Raw genomic sequence first — 19622 nt, 5'->3', positions numbered from 1 at the left:
TGTTGATACTAAAAACACACACAATCAATACCGAAAACAAATTAATATTTACTGATGAATTGTGGAAATCTGATAATGTTGATTTTTGTTGGTTTAATTCTCATACTCTGTTTCCACAATGTTATAAACATGTAAAAGAAATTGACAAAACCACATTGAGATGTCGATTTGTGTCTATGCAATTGTGTCATTTTGAATGAAGGATAACCAGAGTCGGAAAAACTTAAGCAAATCAGATTTGGCATGAAAATCAGCATATATGAGCAGTTGGGGGTCTGCTATTATTATAAGAGACAGTGGGATTTGTTAGGTGTGTTTTCATTCATTCTGCTTGAGGATCTCAACTAACATCATTATAATGTTGTTTGAAATACAGTCAAAATTATGGTTAGACAAAAGAAACACTCCCATTTTTATAATGACAATTAGTACCATCTAAACCACCAAACCACCTGAAACCTCCATAATCCACAGCCATAGCCTTGCCCAAAACTTTCAAAATGCCTTGATCTTAAGGAATACAAATGAAATATAAACCAGCTAGATACTGAAATCAAAGAATGCAAGTGTTTAATCAATCTTATCCCCGTTTTCCATTACCATGGCAGTTCAGAAAAGCTTTCGAATTGCCATCAATCTAATTACTTAGTCCGGGGAATTTGAATATACAAACAGCTAGATATTATGGCAAACATTCAATTTTCTAATCTTCTAAACTGATAGTCTCATAGATGTCATTAAAACCCATTCATTCATTCGTGTACTCCACATAATTTCAACAAGATCATATGTTATCATGCCCCACGAATCAATAAGGCCATAGAAAGTAATTGTGTTCTCAAAACTTCAAATGAAATCAAGCATTCGAGTCTGAATCCTATAATATTCCTTCATATAAGATAACCCGCTTAAGAGATTATTTACATGGTTACGCAAAGCTTATTACTATGATCCTGTCTATGCAGAAAGAATACAATTAATTGACAAATCTAAAACACGATCGTTTTCCTTGCCTCAGACTGAAATATGGAACACTCTCCTTGGTTACAAAGAATAAATAAAACCTGAAACTTAACTTATGGTCCAATATATTGGCATACTTGTATAATAATAAATATCTAAAAGCCCATTTAACAGGCTAATCCTTTTCTTCTTTTTATCCCTTCCTCTGAAGCAATGCAAATCAAGACTCTACCAAGCCTGAAGCATGGTAGAACCATTGAAACTTTAACACTTATCAATATTTCTTCCTGCAATAAACAAGGGCAGTATATTGATTAGTTCCTTGTACTATTATAATTAGGTCAATCCTTGTGTAATGGGCTCTTGAGTAGCCAGATCTTGTGACAAGTATTCATAATGTACATGTGATCTCAATTCTTTTCACCAACCAAACAATCCTTTCAATGGTGGAGAGGATTTGGACCAGTGGGTACCGTTCTTTTCTCCACACCATACCTTGGATCTATCTCATCTCCATCATCAGCATCATCCCCAACAACAGCTACAGCAGGAGGGCTTCTATAGAATTCATGGCTGCTATACTTGGTAAAATAATTCAATGAAGAAACTCTCCTTGACTCCACCATGCCTAAATGTGAAGAAACCAGCAAGATGAAAATGAAGGAGGACAAGAAAGCCACTTTTGTTTTCATTCCCATAAGACACACAATACCATTCACACAGCTGAATTCCAATGAATGGATTGTGTATATATCACCGCACCCCACAAGCTCAAGGCACCATAACCAAAGAAGGAAGGTTAAGGAATGGATTGTGTGTGTATGTATCTGAATATATGTGTATATATCACCACACCCCACAAGCTCAAGACACCATAGTCAAAGAAAGAAGGTCAAAGAATGGATTGTGAGCATATGAATGTGTGTATATCACATCCATCAAGACAGCATACCCAGAGAAAGAAGGTCAAGGAATGGATTGTGACTATATGTATGTGTGTATATAAATATATATTTGTGTGTATATCACTTCTCTGAAGCTCAGGACGCCATAGCCAAAAGAAAGAAAGGGGGTCAAGAAGAGCAAGTGGGTATTGGATTTCTGAAGTGGGTATTGAGGAAATGATGTGGGTATTGAAGATATGATGTGGGTTATGTTAAAGAAGGCGTGAAAGACTTTCTTATGAAGCAACTACAGCAGGCATTCTGCTCCTTCTTCTTCTTCTTTTGATGCTGATGCTGATATTGATCTTGCTGTTGCTTGTTCTGCAATACATTGAATGAATTAAAAATGAGAGAGCAATTAAATTTCAGTGTTCCAAAGAGTGCTGTCCGTTGCATTCATGTTATCAGAGAGGCCTGAATCTGCCGTCCCTATATAAATAAGGACGTGCAAATTCTGGTCAGACGCCGATGAATAAGGCGACTTTCAGGAAAGAAGCAGCTCAAATCCAATACAATATGAATAACCAACTGTATTGTATGATTAAAACCAAGAAGAAATATATAAAGGATTTGTAAAGTTGAATGACGCTTACTTAAACGAGAATTCACGGAATTTCAAACAAATTATCTCACATGCGCTGTGAAATTTGTCGGTTATACTGTGTATTTATTTTCTGTGTGGAGTGCTGTTTACTTTATATGTTCAAATTCGAGTTTAATATGTAATTTCCTTTTTTAAATGAAAAGGAACTGTGCAGAAAACATCATCTCGGGTTTTTACATACAATAGGCTTCGAATTTTGGTGGGTGGGCCTTTTAATAAGAAAGAAATTATCTAAAGGTACTAGAATGACATGAGATATTAAAAACACACTATAATAACCTCATTCATATGTCGTTGGCATATACTTGAATCTCTAATAGTTTGCTCGTATTAGATGCCCATTTATGATGAATTATTAAGAGATTACAAATTATATAATACATTTTATATAAATATTTTGATAAGTTTATTAATCATAACAATAAATAATTTATAGGTTAAATGAATGGAGTGAATTTAAATTATGGTAATGATTGGAAGAGAATGGAGAAAGGATGGTCACAGAACGAGGTTGGACTTATTTACTATTAGATTTTTTGTTCTATAATAGACAGAGAGGGAACATAAATTGTTATATCATTAAAGCAACAAAATAGGGGTGTTGGCCTTATATGAAGACAAGTCAAATAGGCCACTTACAATTGGTGGAGAATATACCACTTACAACTTAAGAGCCGCCTCTGCTAATTCAAGGTTAATTCAATAATAGTCCCTTATTTGGACTTCATAATAATCCACACAGTTAATTCAATGATCATCAAGTTGAGGTTTATGGACATAGTCTTTTCCTTTTACCTTACTAAAGTAACCCACAAGGTCGAACATCAATCCGATAGATGGGTACCCCTCTAGAGGATATTATGTACATTCCTCAAAGAAAGTAAGAAGGGCATTTATCTCAATCATGGTGCATGCATCGATAGAGATGGGGAAATCCTAGTAGTGTTTTTGTTTTGTCATCTTCTACTCGTAGGCACTTTCCAATTGTCTCCCTATCAACAACAATATGAGCTTATCTTAAGGATATCTCAGAAGCTTATTTGTATAGAAAGTACTCCCCGATACTCTAATATAGGTAAAGGTCTAGTATTGGATATAGTGGGCCCTCAATTTACTAATATGGGTGGTCACTTCAATGGATAATCTCTTCGCACAATCCTCCTCAATGTGATGAATAACAACAAACACAAAAGCATCATTCACATTCTTGAACTTGGGACTCTCATTTGACAACTTCTTCCTTACTAGCTATGGGCAAACTGTGTAAGGTTGTATAACTACATCAGTTTTTAACACTCTTTTGGACAACCTTGGTTATTTGCCCTTCCAACAAGTAGTTACACCACATATGAAGTCATATAAAACTTGGGATCATTATTGACTCCCACCAGTTGATAATGTTTGTCATCACTAATGAAGGTTGCCCAACCAATCTTGTTCCATTAGGTGGGTAGAAGCAAGGAGTTGGGTCTCAATTCCGCAGAAGTCTACAGATTGAGATCATGCTCTTTTAGAAATGGATACCTATTTTAGGCTTGGGAACCCGATCCGAAATTTAAAAAATGGGCACCCATTTTTTTTAAATTGGGTACCCATTTTTTATTTTCAAAAAACGGGGTACCCATTTTTGAAAAGATAAAAAAATTGTATTTTTTAGAAATGGTTACCCGTTTTTTAAAAGTAAAAAAATGGGCAACTGTTTTTTACTTTTAAAAAATGGTTACCTGTTTCTAAAAATTTAAAATTTTGTTTTTTTGGGGGGATTTTATATGTTGATTTGACTTTTTCAAAACAGGTACTCGTTTTTTGAATTTCAAATAACAAGTGCCTATTTCTTACAACATGGGGCAATATTTTTTTCTCATACCTCAAATTTTGGTTTGGGATAGGATTGGTGAGACCAAGCCCATGCCTTGACTTCTCAAGATTTGGCTAAGGCATTGAACTAACAAATTCACGCCTTGCCATAATTTTTAGAGAGTCTTCCCAATCAATTTTTTTATGAAACAAAAACCCATTAGAGCTCTCATTGTCCTGATTTCAGAAATATAAATTTTATAGTGCTATGGTTTTATTTACTATTTTTGAATAATTTTTTATTGAAAGGTGGTACCTAAATGTAAAATTGTGAAGTTCACTAAAACTTTAATAACTTTTTTATTTTATAATTTTTCTTAAATTAATTTATATGACATCAATCTATATACAATTCTTTTGAGATTTTTTTTTTTTTTTTAAATTGAAAAAAGTGAATTTTTGATCAAATTATGGTGTCCGTACACGAGAGGTTTTAAAATTTACCTTTTTAGTCAATTAATAATTAGTAATAATTAAATATTTAATAAAAAATTAAGAAAAAATATTGTCATCAATCTTAGGTGTATTAGGTAACTCCCTTTAAAAGGATTTACAAAAATTCATTTATTTGTGTCAAATTATGGTGTTCGTACATGAGTGTGGTATGGTCCTGAAACAGGCATTTTGAAAATGTGGTTTTTTAAGATCCATACCAAAAACAAAATCTATCATATGGGTACACAAATAAATTACATATTCAAAAACTAGATTTCGAACATTAAAAATTTTATTTCTGAAATATTTTTATATTCAATCTCTAAATGCCTCAAATTTTGACATCAATCGACAAGAAATTTCAAAAATAGGAAAAACACTTCAACTTTTTGCCCAAAAGTGAGACCCAACTTCTTGCACTTACCTAGGTCCTAATCTTCTCTATGAAGTATACCATATGTAAGTCTAGTTTCCTTATAGTTAGCTAACTCATTACTCTTCTTAAGAGAAACATTTAATATCCAATGTTGTTGATCATGTAGCCTCAACTCATGTTAACCTTCTTTATCCTCCTCGGGGAGGTGACCTTGTCAAGTACTTCTAAATGATCAATTTGTTAGTAGCCATAAAATTGTTCTCCTACCACCTGCCTACACTCTCAAGGGAGATTATGTAAAAAGTATCAGCCTCTAGAATGTGTAAGACTTTTTCAATTGTGTATGACCTCAAGTCCAAGACTACCCCTCTAGATGTGTCATTTACAAACTTCTTGTCTAGTACATAGTGATGTCTAAGTGTCATTATCAGACTTGAGGATAATAATGTCATTGGGCAGGCTACAAAAGGAACCAAGATGACCAAAATCATTACAATGCAAATTATTGACCTTCCTAAAGGCCTCTTGCATTGTTCCAAGAACTCATGCTACTCAAGGTTCCAAAGCTTGGGATCTTTATTATCAAAGTGTCGAACAATAAACTTTGACTAAGGTGGGTTTCTTTGATACTTGTACTTCACTAGTTGTGAAGAAGCAACCTTTGTATGCTCAAAAGATGATCACACTTCTATGGACCATTATTCTTGAGATAACCCATAATGAAGAGCATCCCAAGAGCCAGCCTATAGCTCACTATCTATGGTGTGCAAGGATTCAAGATGGTATGGTGGCTCTCAAATGAACCCATTTAAGAAACCCTTGCAAGGTGCACCATATTAGAATGGAAGATTCTAAGGAGTAAAGGCAAGAGTGTCAATATCCAAGAATCACAAGTATGCGAAGAAAATGCAAGCTAAGCTAACAAGAATGAAAGAGTTACAAACCCCTAATTAGACTATGTGAGCTGAGCTAGTGCATAAAGGAAATCTAAGCTAAGAATGCAAGTAAAGCAAGTGAGTGCAAATGTGCTCAAGAGTGTGAGTAAACAAAACAACAACATAAAAATAGAGTGAAAAAGTGAGATATGAGAGAGTGAGGAGAGAGCCTCCTTTAAAAGAGAACTGGGTGGTAGGGAATAAGAGGCAAAATCTACAATGGAGAATCAATCTCATGTTGACTTTGTGTTGGAATTCTTTAGAATAACAAAGAGGAGGGGGGGTGTGAATTAGTTATCCAAGGTTCAGATGTACAATTAAAAATTTTCACAACTTAGTGAACCCATATCCATCAAACATTTTCATCAAACATGCATCCATTAGATTATGCAATCACTTAAACTTGTAGGTTACTATCAAATCAATTTGTAGAAATGTAAACATGAAACATAATAGATTCAATAACACATTTGACACAATGATTTAATGTGGAAACCCAATTTGGGAAAAAACACTAGTAACATGCTACTCATTCTCACTCTTTTGAAGTGATGCCCTATGAAAGGCCAACCTTGTTAAAGGTTACAATACACACTATTAAATGTAACCTGGTTAAAGGATTTCAATCACCCTGTTAGGAGTGAGCCTTGTTAGAGGACTTTAGATCATTCACTTGGAATGTCACCCGGTTAAAGGATTTACAAATGACTATTAAGTCAACCTTAATCCAAATGATTTACCCTAGACTGATAAAATGATTAGTGAGTAACAATAAGGCTTGATCTGATAACAACTTACAACTTCATTTGCAAATTACAGATCTTTGTTTCAATCCTCCATTTTGTTTGGCTTTCACACTCTTTAGTTCTGATAGATTTTTCACCCTTCAAGCATCCATACCCTTAAGCCTTCTTACTTTTTTTTCCAATGTAGTCTCTTCTCTTCGATCATTGAATGAAGCAAATACCCTAGACTCCTTGTCTTCCTTAGGTTCTTACACATCAACTCTTGCTTCTAACCAACCATCTCTATAAATAGAGAATTAAGATATTTTTTCATTCATCCTCCATTGTCCATTTTAGGGTTAGATTATATTAGATAGGATTCAATGAATCTAGCCCTCATTTCATTTCATTCCCTTCTAGAAACTTCTCCTTCAATCCTCTTTGAATTCACCTCAAAATGATTTATCTTGAATTTTGTGCTACTAGCTCATTAATCTTATCTTCCACACGGTTCACACAATTCAAGTAATTAAACTTGTCAGCTTAAATTCATCAAATTCTCAATCTTTCTCATAATGCTAACACTCGACATTAATTGGCTTCTGATGCTTAGCACATACTATGTTGTTTGGCATCCACTATGAAAACACTTAGTGTGAACTAAAGTTTACTTCTGCTTGACATCAACTAAAATTTACCCGACTTACATTGTTTCACTTGGCTTACACTAAAATTGACTTTTCTCGGCTCCAACTGATTTTTTGCTTGGCTTGCACTAACTTTGCCTAGCACCTACTATCCACTCGGTCAAACTTAGCAAACAATCTTAGTTAAACTTATTCTTCTAAACTTACTTAGTATAACAAACCTTTGCAACCTTAAGTAGATTATCAATGCACTATAATATCACTGTCTTAACTAATCCTTGTACTCTTTTTCATATCATAACTCAACCTTTCCTCTAGGTTCTATTGTTACCTCATTTGATCAAATCCTCTTCATCAATCAAACAAATGATAGTACTTAAATCATATAAGAAATTATCTTACTAGCAAGTAGTAGGTTTGACACTGAAGTCAAAACAATGATTGAAACATATTTATCATACTTGTATCAATTTGTTTTTAACAATCTCCCTCTTCGACATTGATGGCAAACCAAACTGACCAAACTTAATCAGTATGAAAAATCAAAATACCAAAAAGAAAGTAATTCTTTGTATTGAAATCTCTCCCTCTATCAACAACTTTCATCTTCTGAATAGGTTACCAAAAATTATGTTCTAATCAACAGACAATCAATTCATCCTTATGACTCCCTCTTAACCACATCTTATATCTCCCTCAACATTATCTTCCTCATACTAGGTAGATGTAATATATAATATCACTTTCTCCCTCAGCACTCTCTCAGTAGTTCTTAGTAAACTTTCTCCCTCTTTGACAAAAATGCCAAAGATTTGTCATCTTAATATGCAAATATGAATATTTTTCAGTTTCTCCCTCTATCACCTTTCTTGTGACTGATTTGAAGTTCCATCTCTTTGATTACTTTAGGCGGATCCTAAAGTAAGATCCACTGCATCAATGAGTAATATATGTCAATCAACTTGTTTGATACAGGGAACTCCTCATGCTTCTTAGATAGCCTTTGATAGGGGTATCACCCCTAGTTTACCTCTTAGATACTTATGAGCATCCTTAGGTAATGCTTTTATGAAGATATCAGCAATTTCTTCTTTGTTGTTGACATATTCCATCTTCACCTCTTTATCTTGAACTAATTCTCTCAAGTAATGATACTTGATTGCAATGTGCTTAATCTTTTTATGCATCACAGATTCTTTGGTATATTTATAACACTTGTATTATCAAAGTATCACAGGTTCAATGATTTCCTCCTTTATACCTTTGAGTAGTTGTTTGATCCATATAATGTTTGTTCAATTTATGGCAACAAAAACATATTCAGCTTCAATAATAGATTAAGAAATACAGTTTTGTTTTTTGCTAGTCCATGTAACCAGCCTTTTGCCTAAGAAAAATGCTCCTCCATTGGTGCTCTTTTTGTCATCAATATTTCCAACCCAATCAACATCAGTATAGGCTCTCAATTCAAATTTCTCATTTTTCCTTTAGTATAGTCCATACTTCTCTGTTCCTTTCAGATATCTCATGATTCTCTTTACTACTATCAAGTGATTCTCCTTGGGATTAGCAGAGAACCTTGCAACTACCCTTATAGATAATGAAATACGAGGTCTTCTATGTACTACATATTGTAATTTACCAATCATAGACCTATATAATGTTTGATTCACCTTAGCTAAATCATCATTCTTTGACAATTTATGTCTTGTCACCATAAGTGTGCTTACTAGCTTGGAATCTTCCAATCTAAAAGTTTTTAGTATATCCTTAACATATTTTGACTAAGTGATGTATATATCATATTTTATCTTGTACTTACAAACCCACAAAGAACTTGATCTCTCCAAACATAGACAACTCAAATTCTTGTTTCATTTCATTTGCAAAAGCATTACATAAAGTATCTTGACCTCTAAATATGATATCATCAACAACAAAATTTAAATAACAAAATACCTTTGTCTTTTTGTATCTTCAAGTACAGATTGTTGTTATCATCAATCCTCTCGAATACAATCTTTACAAGATAATTATGAAGTCTCTCATACCATGCTCTTAGTGCTTGCTTCAAACCATAAAGAGCTTTTTGTAGTCTACATACCATGTTTTTTTTGTTAGCATCAACAAATCCTTTTGGTTGTTATATGTAAACCCCTTCTTCCAATATACCATTCAAAAATGCAGACTTCACATCCATTTGATAAACTTTGAAACCTTTGTATGCAGAGTAAGAAAGAATAGTTCTTACTCCTTCCAGTGTTGCAATAGGAGCAAATTTTTCTCCATAGTCTATCCCTTCTTCTCATGCATAATTTTAACAGGCTAATCTTTCCTTGTTCTTTGTGACTTCACCATTTTCATCTAACTTATTTCTATATACCCACTTGTTACCAAACACATTTTTGTCTTTTGGTCTAGGAACTAGAGTCCATGTCTTAATTTTCTCAATTTGTTCAATCTCTTCTTCCATGGCTTTACTCCAGTCCACATCTTCTAAGGCATCTTTCACTAACTTGGGTTCTTACATGCTCAAAAAATATGTTTCATTTCTCAACTTGTTCCTTGTCATTGGTCTAGTATCTTTATCACTAATGATTTGTGCAGTAGGATGATGTCCCTTGACATATATAGACACTCTTAATTCAGCTATGGCTTCTACATTTGATTTCTCAACTTCTAAATCACTATTTACCTCTTTTTCAGGTAGCTCAACATCTCTTTCGTGTATACTAATTTTAGAATCAGAATGTGCCTCAACTTCATTCTGTAACTCAGCACTTGAATGTAGCTCATTTCCTAAATGCAACTTGGCATTCATAGTCTGTGATTCGGTAGTCACTAAAACTTGTTGTTGGTTTGGAACATGATTTACAACATCTTCTTCAACAAACATATCTTCATTAAAATTATACAAATAATTTGTATTCTTCTAGTTCCTTCATAGGTTCAGCCTCATATACTTCTACATATTCATCAAATTTCACATTTTCACTTTTCACAACTTTTTTAGTGTTGGTATTTAAACACTTATAAGCTTTACTTCTTGTAGAATAACCAAGAAATATACCTTCTTCACATTTTGCATCTAGTTCACCATTCCTAAAATCTTTGAGAATATAACACTTGCTTCCAAATATCTTAAAGTATTTTATGTTTGGTGGGTATCCATACCATAGTTCAAAAGGTGTTGAATGAGTACCTTTCTTGACTTGTACACAGTTCAAGTTATAGACAATTGTACTTAGAACTTCTCTCCAGTATTTCAAATCAACATTTTTCTCCATCATTAGTGTCCTAGTACAACCCATTATAGTTCTATTCCTCCTTTTAGTAATTCCATTTCGTGGAGGAGTTCTAGGAGAAGATGTTTGTCTTTTGATTCCTCTATCATTACAAAACATTTCAAACTCATTTGATGTAAATTTTTCTCTTTTTTCAAATGTCAAACATTTTAGAATTTTACTCGTTTCTTTCTCAACTCTTTCTAAGTATCGCTTAAACATTTGGAAAGCATCAGATTTCTATTTCAGAAACATAACTCTCATCATTCTAGAATAATCATCAACACACAACATAATGTACTTATCTTCTTTGTAGCTTTGCACTTCAATTGGTCCACACAAGTTAGTTTGAATAATCTCTAATATTTCTTTAGAGGTATGAGTCTTACTCTTAAAACTTGACTTTTTCATTTTGCCTAACTAACATTGTTTGCGAATTATATTGTCAGGCTTTTTCAACTTAGGCAAATCTCTAACTCTTCTCATGTTACTGATACTAATCAAGTTATCAAAATTAACATGACATAACCTCTTGTGTCATAGCCACACATCATCAAATTCTACAACTAAACAAGTAGCATCTTCTATATCAAGGTCAAATATATTACCTCTAGTTTTATCTCCTTTTCCAATCAGTATCATATATCTTAGCAATTTTGTTCACAAACTCGACCTTACAACCCAAATTATTTAGTTGTGACATACTCAACAAGTTATAGATAAGTCCTTCAACATAGTAAGCATTGTCAAATAAAATATTTTATGTGAGCTTGATAGAACATTTTCCTTTTATCAGACATGGTGCATCATTACCAAACCTTACACTATTTCCATTATAATAATTCAAGGTAATGAACTTTCTTTTATCTCTAGTCATGTAATGTGAACACCCACTATCAATAATCCATCTATACATGATAGGTAACTTACCTTTAAACTTTCCTTTACCTCTATGAAATCTCCTTGCCAATAGTGCTTCAAGTTGATCCACATCTTCCTCATCTGTATCAGTGTCACTAGACACATATTTGAACTTTTTCTTCTTCTTCTCATTGGGTTCCTTCAGTGACAACTTAGCTTTGAAAGAAAATTCAATATTTTTAGGTTTGTAATTATCAAAATTAGATATCTCAAAAGTAGTGAGCCTACCTACCAAACCTTCAAGAGTCAAATCATTCCCTAGTATACATCTTAATTCTTGTATTGCAGAAACTCTAATAACATAAATGAGCAACAATGTTCTTAAAAAATTTATTAGTATAGTATCATCATCTATTTTACTAGTAGCTCATTTATTGCATTAACAACATCTTTTATCCCACAACAATATTGAGCAACATTCTCACTTTCTTGCATTCTCATATCATCGAACTTACCTCTAAGACTTTTAACTTTGGCTCTTAGAACATTTTTTCCACCTCCATAGATAGTGTGTAGAGCATCTCACATTTTTTATGCACTATCACAACCCTTGATATCATCAAAATTGGCATATCTTAGGGAAGAGGTAATCTCAAACATTGTTTGGTTGTGTTCTTTCTTCTTTTTTTTAGGTCTTCAGTAGTTAGGGCTCCAATAAGATCGATATGCTCAACAAAAATGATAGATTGTGCATGATCTCCAAGATCTCCTAAGTGTAGCTTCATCAAAATTTTCCATGCAGGAAATTTATCTCTATTAAGCTTGGGTACTTCTCTTTTTGACATCTTGATCTTTGTGCTTCTAGTACCTTCAAACTAGTCCTCTTAATTAGATGGCTCTAATACCAATTGATGGAATTCTTTAGAATATTTGAGAGGGGGGTGAATCAGTTATCCAAGGTCTAGATGTACAATTAAAACTTTTCACAACTTAGTGAACCCATATCCATAAAACATTTTCATCATGCATGCATCCATTAGATTATGCAATCACTTAAACTTGTAGGTTACTATCAAATCAATTTGCAGGAATGTAAACATGAAATGTAACATCTTTAATAACACATTTGACACAATGATTTAATGTGGAAACCCAATTTGGGAAAAACCAATAGTAACATGCTACTCATTCTCTCTCTTTTGAAGTGATGCCCTATGAAGAGTCAACCCTATTAAAGATTACAATACACATTGTTAAATGTGACCCAGTTAAAGGATTTCAATCATCCTATTAGGAGTGAGCCTTGTTAGAGGACTTTAGATCATTCACTTGGAATGTCGCCTGGTTAAAGGATTTACAAATGACTGTTACATCAACCTCAATCCAATGGATTTACCCTGGGCTAATACAATGATTAGAGGGAAACGTTAAGGCTTGATCTGATAACAACTTACAACTTCATTTGTAGATTACAAATCTTTGTTTCAATCCTTCATTCTGCTTGGCTTTCTCACTCTTCAACTTTTTCACCCTTCAAGCATCCATACCCTTAATCCTTCTTTCTTTGTTTGCCAATGTAGTCTCTTCTCTTAGGTCACTGAATGAAGCAAATACCCTAGACTCCTTGTCTTCATTAGGTTCTCACACATCAACTCTTGCTTCTAACCAGCTATCTCTGTAAATAGATAATTAAGATATTTTTCATTCATCCTCCATCGTCCATTTTAGGGTTAGGTTAGATTCGATAGGATTCAATAAATTTACCCCTCATTTCATTTCATTCCCTTTTAGAAACTTCTCCTTCAATCCTCTTTGAATTCACCTCAAAATGGTTTATCTTTAATTTTGTGCCACTAGCTCATCAATCTTATCTTCCTTACAGTTCACACAATCCAAGAGATCAAACTTGTCAGCTCAGATTCATCAAATTCTTTATCTTTCTCATAATGTTGATGCTTGACATTAACTGGATTTTGATGCTCAACATCCACTATTAAAACACTCGGCACAAACTAACATCTACAAGTGCTTTGCATCAACTAAAATTTACTCGGCTTACACTATTTCACTCAGCTTACATTGAAATTGACTTTGCTCGGCTCCAACTAATTTTTTGCTTCGCTTGTACTAACTTTTCTTGACACCTATTGTCCACTCAATCAAGCTTGGAAAAAAAACTTCATTAAACTTTTTCTTCTAAACTTACTCAATGTAACCAACCTTTGCAACCTTGAGTAGATTATCAATGCACTATAATATATCTATCTTAACTAATCCTTGTACTCTTTTTCATATCATAACTCAACCTTTCCTTTAGGTGCTATTGTTACCTCATTTGATCAAACCCTCTTCATCAATCAAACAAATGATAGTACTTAAATCATATAAGTAATTGTCTTACCAACAAGTAGCAAGTTTGACATCAATAACAAAACAATGGTTGAAACATATTTATCATACTTTTATCAATCTATTTTCAACACTTTGTGCATAAGAATCTCTAGGAGGCAAAATCAATGGTAGTGTTTAAGAGGCAAAAGATGTGTGGAGAAGAAAGGAGATTCCACCCACCTTGAAAAGTGTGCCCTCAAATGTGTAGACAAAAATACTTTATTTTAATTTTTAAAATAAGAATAATTTTTTCCATGTGCATACATAGGATAAGGGGGACTTTCGGGAATTTGATTTAATAAATAAGGGACATGATTCTTATAATTAAATATGAACTTAGGATAAGGTGATCAATTATAAATTATTTAAAATTAAATCAATATTTGATCAAAGATGATAGATAAGAAAGATTTAGTCTAGTGTTTATAAATTTAAAAATGTAGAAAGGGGCCTCATAGTTTACTAGACCCATTTTGGGTGATTACAACCTTTTCCTTGGATAATGATGGCATTATTTAACCTTCACAAAAGGCCATTTTCATTAACTTTACTAAACTAAATGAATGCAATGCTAATAAAACTAAAGAGACTAACTTAAGGGGTATTAATGATTCTATAATGCAACTGACTAATTGACAACAAGATTGAAATAGGTTGACAAGTAACAAATTTTAGAGTTTTGGAGGTGTTAGAGTTGTTAGTGTACAAAAGTGCAAAATGTGCAAAAATTGGAATTCACAATACTATTTAGAGAGATGAAGTTCAAACCTTTAAGGATTTTTGGATGTGTCATAAACTCTAACATTTCTAAAGACTTGATGGAGATAGTCCATTTCAAAAAGTGAAGGCTCGATTATCAAAGTTTTTAGAGTCTTTAGGGTTTTTAGACTTGTGAAAGTTTGACACCTCTAAAAAAGTTTGGGAGTTAGCTTCTTTGATGCAAAGAATCTATAGGGAATCAAAGTGATCAGAGATATCAAAGGTGTGGTCTACTAATACCACTTGATAAAAGGTACTACACTTATTAGCACAACAAGATAGAGAAATAACAATGATTTGCAAGAACATGAAATTTGCTTCTTATTATCTCTAATTAAATAGAATTACATTATGTTAGGATTCTTAGGTTTTTTTTTTTTTGCGGGGGGGGGGGGGGGAGTGGGGGGGTGGGTTGGGGGAGGGGTGTAATCAGTTCAAAAAGATAAGCTCAAAACTTTAACCACCAATCTACAAAATTAAACTATTAACTTCTAAATAGTAAAGCATATGACCAGTATCAGTAAATAAAACATGACAATGTTAAACCACCACAAATTCATCACACATGACACACTTATTTTGGTATCATGAAAGCCCTTGTTTAAACATAAAAATTGTGATAGGGATGATACCCACAAATCTTACTACTATACTAAATGAGTTGTCTTCTTAGGAGCATACAATTACCCTTTCCATTGGTTCACCCTATTAGGAGGGAATTTGTACCTTGTTTGAAGTACAAACATATTTGCTAAGATCCACCTTGTCAAAGGATTTAGAAAACTCTTTTGAGAGATTACCTTTTGGGGGATTTACAACTAGAACCTATTAGGGTTTACCAAATTCATGGATATACCTATTATAACTATTAGGAAATAACTAAATCACTCATCTAGTTGTAGCACTCCTTGCATGTCAGATCCAACTAGTTCTTTGATCTGCTACAATGCACTTCTCTTCTTAATGTCTTGACCACAACTATTCAATCACTCTTCAAATCCTTAACCAACCTATCATTTCTTACATACATCGCTTATTCTATTTTAGAAATTTTTTGTGTATAATTGTTCTCTTTTGTCTCTTAATCTTGACCATCCATTCAAACTTTAAGTGTTCTTCTTATTCTCCTTAATAATTTCATGCATAGTGAAGTTTCATTATAATTTCCCCTAATCCTTCAACTATATTTACCTCTCTACAACTTGGACTTGTCAAAATGTGTTACCTTTACCAATGTACCATCTTACCTTTTACTTATTGATCTAATGATCCAACTAATACCAATTTTGACATGTATTTCCTTTACTCTATAGTATCACACTATCTAGTATTATTGCATATCTATATTTGACTTCTTTTTTGATGTGTTGTAAATTATCAAAACTTTATTAGCCTTTCTAATATATTCATTGATCATCTCTTGTGATCAATGATCATTACTTGTGTTTTTCCTTTACACATTACCCTATTGTGATGAACTAACTTAGTTTTCACCAATCAATGCTATGGATTTTAATTCTATGTGAATTTCTATAGATTTCTATCAATAAAAACTATACAAACCTTCACACAATCTTGATCTCCAAACTCCTTGAGTATTGATCTCCAATAAATACTGCTAATATTCTTCTAACAATCTCCCCCCTTTGGTATTGATGGTAATACACTTGAGATCTTTAAACTTGAATGCTCCCTCTGAGTTCATACTCTCCATTCTATTTTCCACATTCTCCCTAATGATCTTCTCATTTATCATCTCATCTTCTTCTACTATTTTTTTATTTTTTTATTTGATCTTTTCCCCATTCTTTATTCTTTCTAATTTTCTCCCCCTTTGACAATGATGCCAAATTTTTGTACCATATTAAATTGGAAGAACTTCAATTTAATGATGGTTTAGCACCCATTTAATATGATTTCATCATTTATTCACATTCATCTCCTTTATTCACCTTTCTTTTAAGTGGAATCAGGGTAGGACCTAATAGATCCTCTTTAAATATTTTATTTTCATGGTGTAAAGATCGGTGAATGATCTAACCACTTAATTCCTCCCTTTCCTTTATCCAATCACTCAAAATCTATTTTATGTATTGTAATAGTCATATCTCGAGTGTTGCACCTGATTTTTGGGATCTGAGACCTATTTTAGGACCCTGAGGGAATCTCAAGGGTTTTAGACCATGGATAGAAGGGACATAGTGCATCCCTTCCTATCAAGGATGAACTACATCCCTACTAGTCCAATCAAGGATGAAGTGTGTCCCTACCTAGTCCCTATATTGTGTCCACTTTCCAATCCCATTTCTAGATCGTTTTGCGGTGTTAACTTCTAAAGAAAGTTAATTTAGACCCCTTTATAAACCTATCCATTTACTTCATTTTGCATCACACAAGCATTATATCATCCATCACACTCTCAACCATTCTTCAAGAATTCAAGGCATTTATAAATCTCTCCATTGAAGACCAAGGACCCATGCATTCAAGTCATTGAAGGAGCTTATTCTAGATCTTTCATGGCATTTTCAACTCTCAAGATATCCCTTCATACCAAGATCCTTTGTTTCATCTTCTACATTAATCCTCTCAAGATCTACATTTATCTTCCATTTATTCCGAAGGAGGATTTCGAGCACATTAGTTCATGAAGGTTTTGGTTTCACTTTGATTTCATTTCGTATGGTTTTTGAAGTTGAGTCAATGCTATTGTATTTAATACTTGATTACATGTTGAATTCAAGAGAATATTCATAGATTTACATTTCTTCATGTTAGATCTATTTCTACTACTTTCTAGCATTCTATATTTTCTATCTTAATTCAAGAATAATCCCTAAATTGGGGTTTGACCAAGGCAAACCTCCCAACAACAAAAAAAACCCTTTTATTTTGGAAGTTTTAGATCTTGGAAAATAGAATAGGTTACATATTCAGATACCTTTTCATCATTTTGTGGAACTACAAAATCAGAATCAAGTTCATACACTATTGATCAAGGATGCACTTCTCCCTTTCTTTAGGAGAAAGTCACCCTCATGCAGAAGTCATCCCTGATTAGGAGAAAGTTGCCCCTGCCAGATTACTAAACGATTAATGGGTTTTGTCCGCCTTGTTGGTTTTAGCTTGGGATTTTTTATTCAACCATTTTGGAAGTCATTTGTATTCCATTTTTAGGTTTTATCTTGCAAGGTATAACATCTTCACTTTCTCATATTCTTTTTCATATATTTCTCTATTTCATTGCATATCTACTTGTTAAACCCTCTTAAGATGGAGGTGAGAGGGAAGTAAATCCAAGTAATTCACCCTTTGTGCATTAGGTTATGTATTGACACTTTCCTTTGTGTTAATTTAACCTATCTTATGAGGTGGATCTTGGTTTTCCTCTATCATTGGTTGGTAGGGTGCTTGATTCCATTTACCCCCTACACATTTTTGGTGAACTTGACTATTAGACTTCTTTCTTACATTTTGGAGTTAGATTATCTAAATCAAATTTTTATGTTATTGTTTGCATTAGTGATATTTATATCTCCATTTGAATTATTTCATATATATTGTATTTCATATATTTATATTGTAAAAATCTAAAAAAAATCATCTAGTTCCTTCTGTTATCATTGTATTTTATTCTAATGGGGTTGTTGTCTTTGTGTTCAAGTTTCATTCATGATATTCCTACCCTTGATAGTTGTACTATTTGGGATGAGCCCTTGGATGGGAATATTGACTATTCTCTTCCTCGTGAAACTTCTTTGAGCCATGATTATCTTTCCTCTAATGTGTTCTCTCTTCCCTCCTTGGATGGTTCTACCATTTGGGATGAATCCTTAGATAAGGATATGAATTACTCTCTTCCTCTTGAGGCAACTTTACACACTTTGATGATACCATTATTGCTCCTAATAATTAACCTCCTTCTATGCATTCTGTTGATATTCCTTCTAAAGATGAGGTCTTGATGAGTTTTGTTTTTCCTCCTCCTAAGAGTACCTTAGTCATGGAATACTACACACATAATGCTCCTCATTCCTTTTAGGACACATCTCAAATAAAGTTAGGTCTTGTTGAATATGATGACCTTATTTTCATTGATTCAACCTTAAATCATAAGGATCCTATGGGTAAGTGCACCAAGATGGTGTACAAAAGAGTGGACACCCCCCCCCAAAAAAGAGAAATTTTCAATATCTCAATCCAATCAAGTTATATGAAGTTTCTAAAAGCGGTTAGGCTTGGTTACCAAGCCTAGTAAAAATACATTTTTAAAAAAAAACCAATTGGGTTTCTAGGATGAGAAATCTATTCAAAACCCAATCGGGTTATTCAAAATCCAACCAAGTTTTGAAGAAATAAAAATAGGCTCCACTCAGGAAGCCATAACTTTCACATCCAGACTCTAATTGAATCCATTTGAAATGCATTGGAAGGATATTGAATAGATCTACAACATTATGCAACTAAAATAATAGTACGACATCAGTAATTTCTTTCCATCCATTATAATCAATCATGGTCTAAAATAAGTAGTCATTATTTTTGAAACATGGGGTGAATAGGTAGGTAAGAGTATTATGATAGTTTTTATCTTTCTATCATCTATCTCACTCCCTCTATCCCTTTCACACACAAAATCACTCACTTATTCACTCACTAACTCCTAATCTCTCTTACTAACTCTTAGCTTCTCTCATTCAAGGTCTAGATGTACAAAATAAAACTTTTCACAATTTAGTGAACCTTTAAAACTTTCTCAACCATGTATGTATTCATTGTGTGATTGTGTGTTAAACTAAATTGATATGTTACTGTAACATTAACATGCAGATATGTAAACC

General features: G+C 33.2%; 1 long non-coding RNA gene across 1 annotated transcript; it reads right to left on the bottom strand.

The window, feature by feature from the left end:
* Positions 1–863: 863 nt before the first annotated feature.
* Positions 864–2623, bottom strand: LOC149580122 (uncharacterized). Its single transcript, XR_016353256.1, has 2 exons — positions 2501–2623; positions 864–2228 (listed from the first exon to the last, which is right to left on the bottom strand). It is a non-coding gene; the product is annotated as an uncharacterized LOC149580122 (long non-coding RNA).
* Between the last annotated feature and the right edge of the window lie 16999 nt (positions 2624–19622).

This window comes from Cupressus sempervirens, chromosome 1, assembly GCF_028749045.1.
Source record: "Cupressus sempervirens isolate cs-2001-9-10 chromosome 1, ASM2874904v1, whole genome shotgun sequence".
Classification (NCBI taxonomy): Eukaryota; Viridiplantae; Streptophyta; class Pinopsida; order Cupressales; family Cupressaceae; genus Cupressus; species Cupressus sempervirens.
This window is presented reverse-complemented; position numbering and strand designations above follow the sequence as displayed.